Source organism: Octopus bimaculoides, chromosome 19 (assembly GCF_046866305.1).
Source record: "Octopus bimaculoides isolate indiv1 chromosome 19, ASM4686630v1, whole genome shotgun sequence".
NCBI lineage: Eukaryota > Metazoa > Mollusca > Cephalopoda > Octopoda > Octopodidae > Octopus > Octopus bimaculoides.
The window spans coordinates 41,328,160-41,340,659 of NC_142946.1; the positions used below are offsets into that span (position 1 = coordinate 41,328,160).

A 12,500-nucleotide genomic window follows, 5' to 3' on the forward strand; every position below is an offset into this window, starting at 1 on the left:
TCAGTTATTCTATCGATATTCTTCTGATTATGATGTCGCCCCTGTAACCTTCCCAATACAATTGTTCATGATTCTTCTATTTCGTCCTGTTACTCACCAGAACGCATTGAACCCCCTGAGATCAATATCAGTGTTTATTATTATTATCATTCTTCTTCTTATTATTATTAAAAGAAATCATTATTATTATCATCATCTTTACTATTGTTATTATTATTATTATTATTATCATCATAAGGGTGGCGAGCTTGCAAAATCGTTACCCTTCCGAACGAAATGCTTTGCGGCATTTCTTCCGGCTCTTTACGTTCTAAGTTCAAATGCTGCCGAAGTCGAATTTATCTTGCATCCTTTCAGGGTCGATAAATTAAGAACCAATCAAGATCTGCTGCTGTTGTAATCAATATCAAGCTTTGAGCCAAATTCAGAAAGATCTATAGTTATTCAGGCGGCGAGCTGGTACAGTCGTTAACGCGTCGGATAAAATATTCAGCGACATTACTTCTGATTTTACGTTCGAGTTCAAACGCCGAGTCGACTTTACCTTTCGTCCATTTGAGCACAGGGGTTGATATAATTGGCTCGCTCCTCTAAAATGTCAGGCCTTGTGCTTGTAATAGAAATTATAGTAGAAATAATATAGAAGAAAGGGCTTAGTTTTACTCTTGTTATTCTATGTACAAACGAATGAGGTGTATGTAAGAATTCCGCAGAAAAATGATATCTAGCCGTATCATATTATGGAAGAAAATAGATTTTCTTCCAGTTTTACTAATGCAAGGCATTCGGATTGTTTGGAGATACAACCCATTACCTGGGGTGGCTAAAGCTTCGTTTTTATATATACTTAGGTTTTTGCCAAAAAATATATAAACAGCTATTTGTATTATGTCTTCCTCAGAATTAGCAGTAACTACTGTTCACTATAGTAGTTGCGGCAGTAATAGCTTCCAAAACGTAAATAAATATACAATTCGTGGCAAACGAAAAATAGTTCCGAAATAGTTTGAAGCATTAAACAAATTAAACTCTCAGCTGCTCAAACATAAATATAGACGACTAACAGGAAATGGAAAGTGATTTAAATACACAGAAAAAAGAAAAAAAAACATTCAGAAGAAGAGTAACATTATTACGCGGTGTTTTACCTCTCAACATCTGGTTCAAAGCAAGGCAAAGAAAGCATCTTTAAGGCCTGTTTCAGAAGGAAATACTTACCAACCCGACGATTGCAACCACAGAAAAAGGATGGATATAGGTGTTGTGCCTATGTGTTTTAAAAAGAAAAGCGACCTTCGATGTCCTGAAAAGAGGAGGAAGGTGAAGCAATAACAAATGTGTGGTAGCATGTGTGCTCTATCAATCGGATCCGAACATAAAGGAATGTGTTTATGGCTTCAGAATCGATAATCAAGTGAGGTAATGGACAGAACTGGTGCGGAATGTACCAGCACAAAGGCTGGTAGAGATTCAGTAAACGAGGAAAAGCAATCAAGTGTCAGATACTTACGTATATCTTCAATGATGTTGGCCGTTGTCTTAACACCATCTTTGTGCTCCAAAATGGAGCTGAAATAAACAGATGGATGTGCATGATTACAAATGTTCCGCTTACATCGAGGACTTCAAAGAGCTCTTAGAAACACACCTTGTAGAAAGAGTAATAGAAGACATTACAACCAGTCTCAGTAACACTGGGGAGGCAGACTCTGAAGGGTATTGATTCGATCGCTTTGCGTCACCAGTTCTATTACTGCCAAAGAAATAGCACTCGCGATGAAAACTCGAAAACTGATTAGAAGGGAAATAGTAAACCTCTATCTGTCTTCAAGAACCTGGAACCTGTATCGTGAAACTCCTTTACCAATGAAGTCATGAAATTCGAAACATTTACCATCATGGTGACCTTGACTCATAGCAGTATATTTGAGACTTCAGATAATTTTTTGGTGCAAAACTTCAGGAATGAATAGTTTCTAGAAAGGACCTCGGTAGAGTAACTTACTGATTAATCTCACCAACAGGCAGAAATGGATGCTCGGCCACATGTCATGCATGACTATGAACAGACAATAGATGCTCTTCCGAGTGGAAATCGAAACGTTCTTTGCAGGAGGCATGGCAAACCTGTGAAAACCTGGTTTAAAAAAGGCTCTGCAAGTCCTTATATATATATATATATATATATATATATATATATATGCTACTCTGTAAGCAGGTTCGTGGCGAGGATTGCAACCATGCTCAATAGAAATCTCACGTCACTCAATGATTGAAACAGAGGCTAATGGAAAGAGAACGTCTAAAGTATAATTGCTTTATCATCTTTGTTATTTATTTTACAAATAGTAATTTTAAGAAGAATATGCGAACTTCCTTATAATTACAAAACATTGTAAATTACAGACAAAAATACTTATAGAAAACAATGCGTTAATGAAAACAAAATAACTGTCAGCATATTTTACTAACCTGAATACCAATGTCTACTTTACGCTGAATAAATTACACAGATTTCTATCTCATTTTTCAAATGGAAATTTTTGTGAAGTTAGTCGACGCTTCTATTGTCATAGCTATTATTGCTCTTGGATATGTTATTTTTTTTTTTATGGTGTTCTTGTGCTTTTACTCCTGTTGCAGTTAATATTGCTGATGTTGTTATCAAAAACCAAATAATACAATACGTTTTAAGCAATTGTTCATTTTACGAAAAGAAAATGAAGAAAAATATTGATAATAAGAAAATAGATAAATGAATCTTGCGCGCTGTTTGTATTGTCACTTTTAACATTTATCTCAAATCTGTCTTCATTGGCAGGCGACAGAATCTCATATTCACTTCACCATCTCTCTTTCCCTCTTTGTCAATCTCTACTATACCCAATCTTTCTGTATACATACACTGTGTGTGTGAGTATATATTTGTGTGTATGTATATATGTGTATATAGATGAACTCATATGTATGTACGTGTGTACATATATATATATATACATGTATGTATCAGCGCGTGTATATATATATATATATATATATATATATATATATATATATATATATATGTATGTATCAGCGCGTGTGTATATATATATATATATATATATATATATATATATATATATGTGTGTGTGTGTGTGTGTGTGTGTGTGTGTGCGTGCGAGTATATGTATAAATAATCTATCACCTACTCTCCTAGTTTTGACACAGCATTGCAATCATTTATTCCAGTATGTCATTCTGATTACCATTATTTCTTCATGGTTTTCTCACTTTCCATATTTGATGCTTTATTACTTTCCATTTCCTCACAATCCACTCAGTTGATACCTCTTCTATCGTCATGACGCTTTACTAAATTCCCAAACACACACACACACACATATGTAACTGTATGCATATATTTCCATATATATATTCATTCATATATATATATATATATATATATATATATATATATATATATATATATATATGTGTGTGTGTGTGTGTGTATATGCAAGCATATTTTATACGTGTTGTGTATAAGTATATATAAATGTATGTATTTAAGTATCAATTCCTATATACTAATAAAACAAGATGTTAATTATATAAAAGACATGTCATTATAATCAATTGGCTACTTCTTGATTTTGATTAATATATATATATATATATATATATATATAATGTACACATTTGTGTGTGTTTTGTAACACACACACACACACAAAGGCACGCACGCACAGAGTACTCATTTGTGTACATCGATTATGTGTATATATACATATATATATATATATATATATATATATATATATATCACACGTGCTCTAATATATTATAAAGTCACAGCAATCAAACCTGAAGAAAAAATCGAAATAGCACGTGCTTAAATTCTGATTTCATGTTTCAATATTTCGACTGTAAAACATTTAGATTTAGTTTAATTCTGAAATATGCAGTTGTGCTAGAAGCCATTCTCTCTTTCTTAATATTTCTTATATTACATTTGCCAGTTAGCGTCGCGTACGTCATTCGTTGATGAACGGATATGATTTATTTATAAAAATGGCCTTCCTCATGACCAAATTATGAATATCCCATACTGTAACTTCGATATTTTAATGGGGAAATTCTAGTTATGACGTAAGTTTGGTAGCAGAAGAACCGTTTCTTTGATTGCGCTCCTGTAGTTTCCTTAAGGTGTTTGCATCCCTTGATCTCGTTCGTTAAACGCTATACTACGCAATCTACACGCGCGCATTGTCTTAATCGTACAGTTACCGATATCGTGGGTAGCATAGATATATAAAGTATTGCCGTATGCAGGGCAGTTATCAAGCGGTCATGTCCTCAGGGAACCCCACTCTGTGCGTCAGCAGTATACTCTATCAAATTCACCTTACGCTAATTAGATTCTAAATGACTTGGGGTACTCGTCTTGCCTTGGTTTTTGTTGTCATTTTTTCTCTAATTAATATATATCTGCTAACTCGGAAGTCTAATACGGATGCCTAGCTCCAGCCTTAGGTTTGAACTTGAAACCTAACGGACGGCCAATAATAGCACTTACTCAGCGTACCTATTTGTTTAGATTACCAGTGAAGTAAACACATCATATTCTATGATGTGTGGCTTTGGGGAGTTTTAACTTTTCTTTCTAGCAAACAGGTGCATATTGTAGCATGAATTTTAATATATATATATATATATATATATATATATATATATATATATTACACACATTACACACAGACACACACTCATACAAAGAAAACCAAAGGACAATTGTCAATTGTGTTGCAAAAACCGCACGTAATAACAGTAAATTCTATACGGCCAAAATTAACCTCTTAATTCAAACCAGCCATATTGAAGTGTCTTAGCTGCTATTTCCACGTAATAAAGAACAAATAAGGCTCCTCACCATTATTTTTAACCTAGATATATTGAAAAGAAAGCCGTCTTACAAAATAACATTTTTTTTCTGTTTTCTTTTCAATGTTGTCTAGTTGTTTATTTGTTTTATTTGGTAATATGTTCCTGTAATGTAATCTTTCCTCTAAGAGATATATTCATTTGTGATTCCTTCATATGATGTTATGTTTGTTTCGTTTTTTTTCATTTAGCATTCAGATTCTATTCTTACCATATCTTGTTATTGTTAGGCATACAAAAAATAGCTTTTGTATTTTATTATCTTCAAAGTCTATTTCATATGAATATATATGTATATATATATATATATATATATATAGATGCGTATTTAGGGGAAAATAGACGTCTGTATATATGTATGTACGAATATATAAATGAATGTATATGAGTATGTGTATGTATATATATATATATATATATATATATATATATATATACATATATATATAATGTGCGTGTATATGTATGAATGCTTATGGGTATATATGTATATACAAATATATGAATACATATGTGTGTGTGTGTGTGTATATATGTATGTATATGCGTGTATATGCTTCATATATACATTTTATATACACACATGCATGTGTATACGCGCAAATGTAAATATGTGTACATATATATATATATACGTGTGTGTGTGTGTGTGTGTGTGTGTGTGTCTACACAACACATATACACACATACCCAAATCTCTATATACTCACGTAATGTAGACATTTACTTCCAACATTCTCCTTAGCAATATGTTGCTTCTTTTTTCCTTCCATTAATCTTTTTTTTTTGTATTTTTTTCCCCCAACCGTTTTCCATCAAACCGTTACTACAAAGCTACTTCTCTGGAGCAACCACGCTCAGTAACAACTCGACTTTCTAAATATACTTACATATACACACATACACGCCCACACACATATATGTGTGTATGTGTGTTTCCTAGTTATTTCTAGTTATTACTTTTTCATGTATATTTTCGTCTACATTTAGCCTTTTTTTTCCAACATTTTTCAAAATAATTCTTATTATAGTTATTACTGTTGTGGCTCATCATTTTCCTCTTGTTTTCTATTGTTACGAATAAAGTGCATTTTTTGTACTTCATCAATATTATTATTATTAGTAGTAGTAGTAGTAGTATTTTGCCGAGTTTACATCAGGTTTAATAACCCTTAGTCACTCAGAAAATCCAAAACGCTAACAGACAAGCTAAGTGATTTGTAGAAAACGCATTGATGTGCAAACTGTAAGCAAACTAACACAACATCAGTGAAACGGAGCGAAGAAGATGGGGGGAAAAGATAGACAGACTGGGTGTGAAAAATTAGAAAGAGCATGAGAGGTGTGTTTCTGTCAGATGTCGATGGTTGCGTGAGGTAGGTTGGCACATGTGTACAGTCGGAGAGTGTGAAAGAAAGACACCGTTTTGCGTTTCTTTCGGTGGTGAGTGTGTGTGTATATATATATATATATATATATATATACACTCACCACCGAAAGAAACGCAAAACGGTGTCTTTCTTTCATGTGTATATATATATATATATATATATATATATATATATATATATATATATATATATATATATATATATATACACACATACATACACACACCTGCATGTGTATAAAGTGAAAAAATACGGGCCAAAAGTAAATCGGTCCTATACACTCTCTCTGTCTGCCTGTCTCTCTCTCTCTCTCTCTCTCTCTCCGACACTACAGGAATACTTGTAAAAGAACGTACGCTTTCACATATAGATAGATCTATAGGTAAACACATACATATATACACACAAATGTAGATATATATATATATATATATATGTATTATGTATGTATATATATCTGTATGTATGTATATATGTACGTATGTGTGTAAATATATATATGTATGCATATGCAAGTACGTATGTATGTACGTTTGTATGCATGCACATATGTATGTATATGTATGCTTATAAATATATATATATACCACACAGACAGACACGGGTGAGTATTTATATTTTACATACGTCTACATGCACATAGATTGAGAAAGTGAGAAAACAGAGATCAAAATGTATACACATTTATTCGCCTGCGTATGTATGCATAAAAACGCATATGCGCAGAGACATACATAAATATGTTTGTGTATGTGTGTGTGTGTGTGTGTGTGATCTGCCTGTTTTTATGTTTCCAGCACTTTCTTTTCGCAATATTTCTTTTTATTTTGGTGCATTCAAACTCCATTGCCTTGCTGAGTGATGAAATCAACAATGGAAGAGAAAGATCTATAAGAAAAAAAAAAGGAGAAATAAAGTAAGAAAGAAAGAATATAGCCACAACGAAAACGGTGTTCATTTGAGAACCGCAGTTATTTGGTTTTCTAATACATACTCTGTTACGGATTGACTAAAAGAGTGAAGAGCACAAATGCGCAGTTGTACACACATCAGTGAACACTGGAACATGCGCGGACTTACAGATCAACACACACAGTATTGAGAAGTTATACATACACACACACACACACACACACACACACACACGCACACATACATACATATATATATATATATATATATATATATATATATATATATATATATATATAACACCGCACAAAATGCTAAGCATCATTTCGTCTGTTCATACGTTGAGTTGAAAATTTCACTAAAGTCGACCTTACCATTTTGTAGGCACAGACGGGGTTGTGTCGTAGGAAGTTTGCATTCCAGCAACCAGGATCTGAGTTCAGTCCCATTGTGTGATACCTCGGGCAAATGATTTCAACTATAAACTCGAACTGACCAAAGCCTTGTGAGTGGGTTTGGTATATATATACACACGTCGCCTGATCAATAAGTACCGGGCTGTTGACATAGTAACAAAGCTACAGTACGCAAAGTGAAGCCGCTTGGCAAAGGTTGACTTCATACTCTGCTGTACATGCGCACTAAGTCTTAACGTTCTAGCTCACTTCCATGTTTACAGCAGTACTTAGAATGAAAGTGTGTAGCGTGTGCTAGTCGTATTGACCCTGAAGATAAAGTTGAACAGAGAATCTGCATCACATTTTGTCAAATGCTTCGCGATACCGACTCAGATGCCTACAAAGATTTTCAAAATCTTTTCCTCGTTCTCGACGTAATCAAGGATATCTTGTGCAACTGAAACCCGAGCGACCTTTTCGTCAGCTGAAAGCAGTTTTCGCACGAATTTGGCAGACACGCGTCTCGTACCCAAATCTTCAGTGATAATGGACTGAACTGAACCGTAAGTAATCTTCACTTCCTCTGACAACTCATTGGATGGTAATTCAATGATTTCTCTTAACAGCTGCACCTACATATGCGATGTTGGTTGTTGGTCTCCCAGAACGTTCGTCAATATCGACATTTGTTCGGCCATCTGAACCACTCAAACATTTGTGTGCGGCTCATACACTCCACTTTGTACACTTTCTGCATCTTTGCGTAGGCCTCTGAGCAGGCATCACAATGATAACTTTCTCCGTCATGGTTGACGCGACGATCAAATTGAGTGGATCTTCTAACCGTTAACATATATCTCCTTGCGACAATGTAAACTTCCATTTAATCAACATATCCTCGGTCTGAAGAATGGCCCGTTGTATACAACTCACCTGGATATTTTACCACTTTTGAGGTTCCGCTCGCTATGGAACTTATATAGCCTGGATATTATCGACTCCATTCTGTAACTATATATATATATATATATATATATATATATATATATATATATATATATATATATATATATATATATATACACGTGTGCTTGTTTGTGTATACATTTATTTGTTATTTGTTTGCTTCCCAAACCTATTTGCTTACCGAAAATGGCTAGTTTGCATCCCTGCAAAAGATACCGGTAGAATTGGACCCCGATATAAATAAAATAAAATAAATTTCAAAAACTAGGATCGATTTTCTTGACAAAACCCTTTAAAGTTGTGCTCCAGCGTGGTCACGATTCAATGACTGAAACAAGTAAAATATAAAAGACTGTATTTTCATCGAGCGACTGACAATGCATCTACGAACATTTGTCATTCAACCATTCTTTGCTGTCGTTCACTCTGCTAGAAATAGAAACCAAGTACTCTTAATGTTTTAAACTATGAAGGATATCTTGAAATCTTGTCTTAGAAATGCTGTTTCTGAAACGTAATACCGATGGCCACGGGTGAAACGCCTTTGATCTGAAATCATTTTTCATCAGCATTGGCTTGGCATAAACCATTCATCATACAAACTTATTTCTCTCCACGAAAAGACATTCCCAACGCTCTCTCGAAAAGCCTCGTTTTTCACTTTCACAGAAACCAAATCCAATCTCTCTTTCTCTCTGACTCTCTCTCTCTCTCTCTCTCTCTCTCTCTCTCTCTCTCTCTCTCTCACTCTTTCGCATCCTTCCACTTTCCATAAATATTAATTCCGTTTCTTTTTGTCTCTTTCCATTGGCGCGCATTTACTTCCTCTCATTTCTCTCTATATGTATATCAATGTGCGTGTGTTCGTATATGTTTGTGCATATGTGTGTGCATATGTGTATATATATATATATACATGTATGTATACATGTGCATGTATATATATATGTATATATATAAACGTTTGTTTTTATTATCAGTTATAATAGAAACTATTTTACATTAATCTAGACACAGACATACATATATGCATATGGGTATATATATATATATATATATATATATATATATATATATATATATATATATGAGGCGGTTGTAGTTCAAATCACTTGCCATATGTATATATGTTTACACACACACACACACCCACGTTAACTTAGTAGACGAACGCGACAAAGTGTACTTGACACCAAAGTATATTTGCATCCCTGCACTGAACATATCTAATTTATTGGTCATGTTCCCTTCATGCATTCTACAAGATTGTAAACAAGTTCATTGCAGTCACCAGTTCATTGCTCCATTGCTATTATTGTTTGTTTTTGGGGGGGTTTTTTCACTGACAGCGACGGACTTATCATCTACGTTGTTGTTTCTCAATTTCAAGGCTAACCCCTCTATCGGAAGTATTTTTCGATTTAATATAATGCATATGTTAGATTATACTAAAGTCGCGTTTCTAGTATGTAGAACACCTCGTAGAGATTTATTTCTCTGTCACATTCTTCATACATACATGATAGCAGCAATACATTGTCGGGTACCTCCATCGCTTGAAACAGCTCGAATGTGATGTTTCCGTCCTTCTAAGGACATACACATATATGTAGAGATGTAGCAACGACAGATGCATCTTGCAGCATATTACCACTCACCTCGCTTAACCTTAATTGAGTATTTTCCCATTTTAGTCCCCGGCCAACTATAGTCTACAATACTTAGTAATGATGTTAAAGTCAGGTGATGCCTGCGGTTGCAGCTTTTGGGTAAATGATAAATGGCCTTGGGAAGAGCTATTTTCTCTCTCTAACTAACGTATACATTTCCCGAAAACGAAAAACTACTCTACATCATTGGATTCAAACGAAATCAAGAGTAGCGAATCTCTCACTGCTTTTGACGTTACCGAGTTCATCCGGCATTTCACAGGTTTTGCGTTTTGGTCTTGCAGGTCGTCCAACAGAAAACACCCTCATGATCAAACCATGCATTCATACATACATGTGTGTGTTTGTGTGTGTACATATACAGAGAGAGATATAGACATAGTGCAGGATATCACCAACGAGTGATAAATACGTAAACACATAGAGACAAGTACGGGACAAAATACCAAAGGAAGTCTAACTCCTCTTCAGTTGTCAACTGTTTATTACGACCCGTTTTGTGTTTTTAACGACAAGACAGGAAAACTTCATAAGACAGCAGCATCCAGAAATTTTTTAAATGTAAAATTTATGGAGAGTTAGGGCTTCGAACGAACAAACGACACGAGTGTGGACGTATAGAGTAAAAAAAAAAATCGACGAAAACAGACATTGAGGGCCGTTAGGCCAGGACATATATATATATATATATATATGTATATTATATTTATCTTATGATATTTACTTTACTTTATATTATACTCATTTATTGTGCTTTTAATTATTAATTTTTCTATATGTGATAGTGGTTTTTCATCGATGAGTTCTTGAAAATTGGTTATTTTCCCTAAAACTATATATTTTATATGTATATGTATATATATATCGCGTAGGCATTGCTAGACTAATGACGAGTTGTTTGAGAACGAAGTGTTTGCTGAGTATAGAGATATGACAAAGAAATAAATTATTATGAATTTCATTAGCTTACTGCTGTTTCTGCTATGAGCCCCTGAATAACACTTTATAGCTTCATGGGAGCGATGAATATGAATTGCAATTTTGGGGGGTTGGCAAAGAATTATATATGGTTTTGTTTTCTCAACTTATATATTAAAACAATTTAACATTTAACTACAAGATTGCCTGGTACTTTTAAGTAGACTCCATGTGTATTAGCTTTTACAAGGACAAAATAAACGGTAATTTCGAAATTGCGGCTTTCTCACCGTCATCAGACTGTCTGTTGACGGCGAAAGCCGACACTTTGAAGCCACAATCAAGCAGTTTCTGAGATATATATATATATATATATATATATATATATATATATAATGGGTGGAATGTTAGTCAATTATTCTTTCTCTCGCTTTCTAATTTTTCCTCATAAAATTTGATTCCCTTTCTACAGTTTCCCCCGTTCGCCTCCTATATTCTTATTCAACTACTCACAAAATAAAACCTAGACATATAGTCGTATCATATCAAATTGCTTAAAAACCACTTACCCGTTTGAAAATTCCTTTTGATCCGAAAATCCTAAAAGGTTCCATCATATATACAACCCACGATTAGATTTCCCTCAAGCTATTTCTGCTTTTCTCTCTCTTTCTCTCTCTCTCTCGTTAATAGGTCTCTTTTTCTCTTATCCACCCTTCCTCTCTATATGTCAGCTATACTTTATCTAAATAAGCACTTGAGTTGATGGATTCCGTGCGTACATGGGAGCTTTATTGGTTTTCCTATATTAGCATTTTACTTCACTTAGCTTCAGTTTATTATATTGTAGCTGTAGGTTATAATAGGAACAGCTAATGCATTTATACCCATTATTCTATCCTTGTCATTGTTAGGCTCCTCGTAGAAGTCCAACACTTCTGCAGAATGCATTTTCACTTTTTTTTCACTCTTTCGACTATATTTTTAATAGCAGATTTTCAATAGCACACAAAACCAATGCAGAATATTCAGTAATTAGGCGCATATTTTTAAATTCTGGTTTCGTTTCCGTCGTATTGCAGTTTGCCATTCATCATTCCTTGGGTCATAATCTAGATAAGTTATCCTCTGGTCAGCATAGGTTCTCTCGATCTAATAGTAATTCATATTCCTGTTAGAAATCATTTCAATATAAGGAGGGGGAGAGATATCCTAGACGGTTGAGGGGCGGGCAATGTAGAGATGTGCGTTTGTGTTTCTCTGTTCAAATGCTGTCGGAGATTTTTTCCTTTCAGTGTCTTTCAACTAAAATATTTCACACA

At 34.1% G+C, this 12,500-nt stretch overlaps 1 protein-coding gene across 9 annotated transcripts in view; it reads left to right on the forward strand.

Annotated features, from left to right (window-relative positions):
- Window positions 1–12,500, forward strand: part of LOC106873992 (protocadherin-15-like) — a 717,162-nt gene that overhangs the window by 162,105 nt on the left and 542,557 nt on the right. The window lies entirely within an intron of this gene.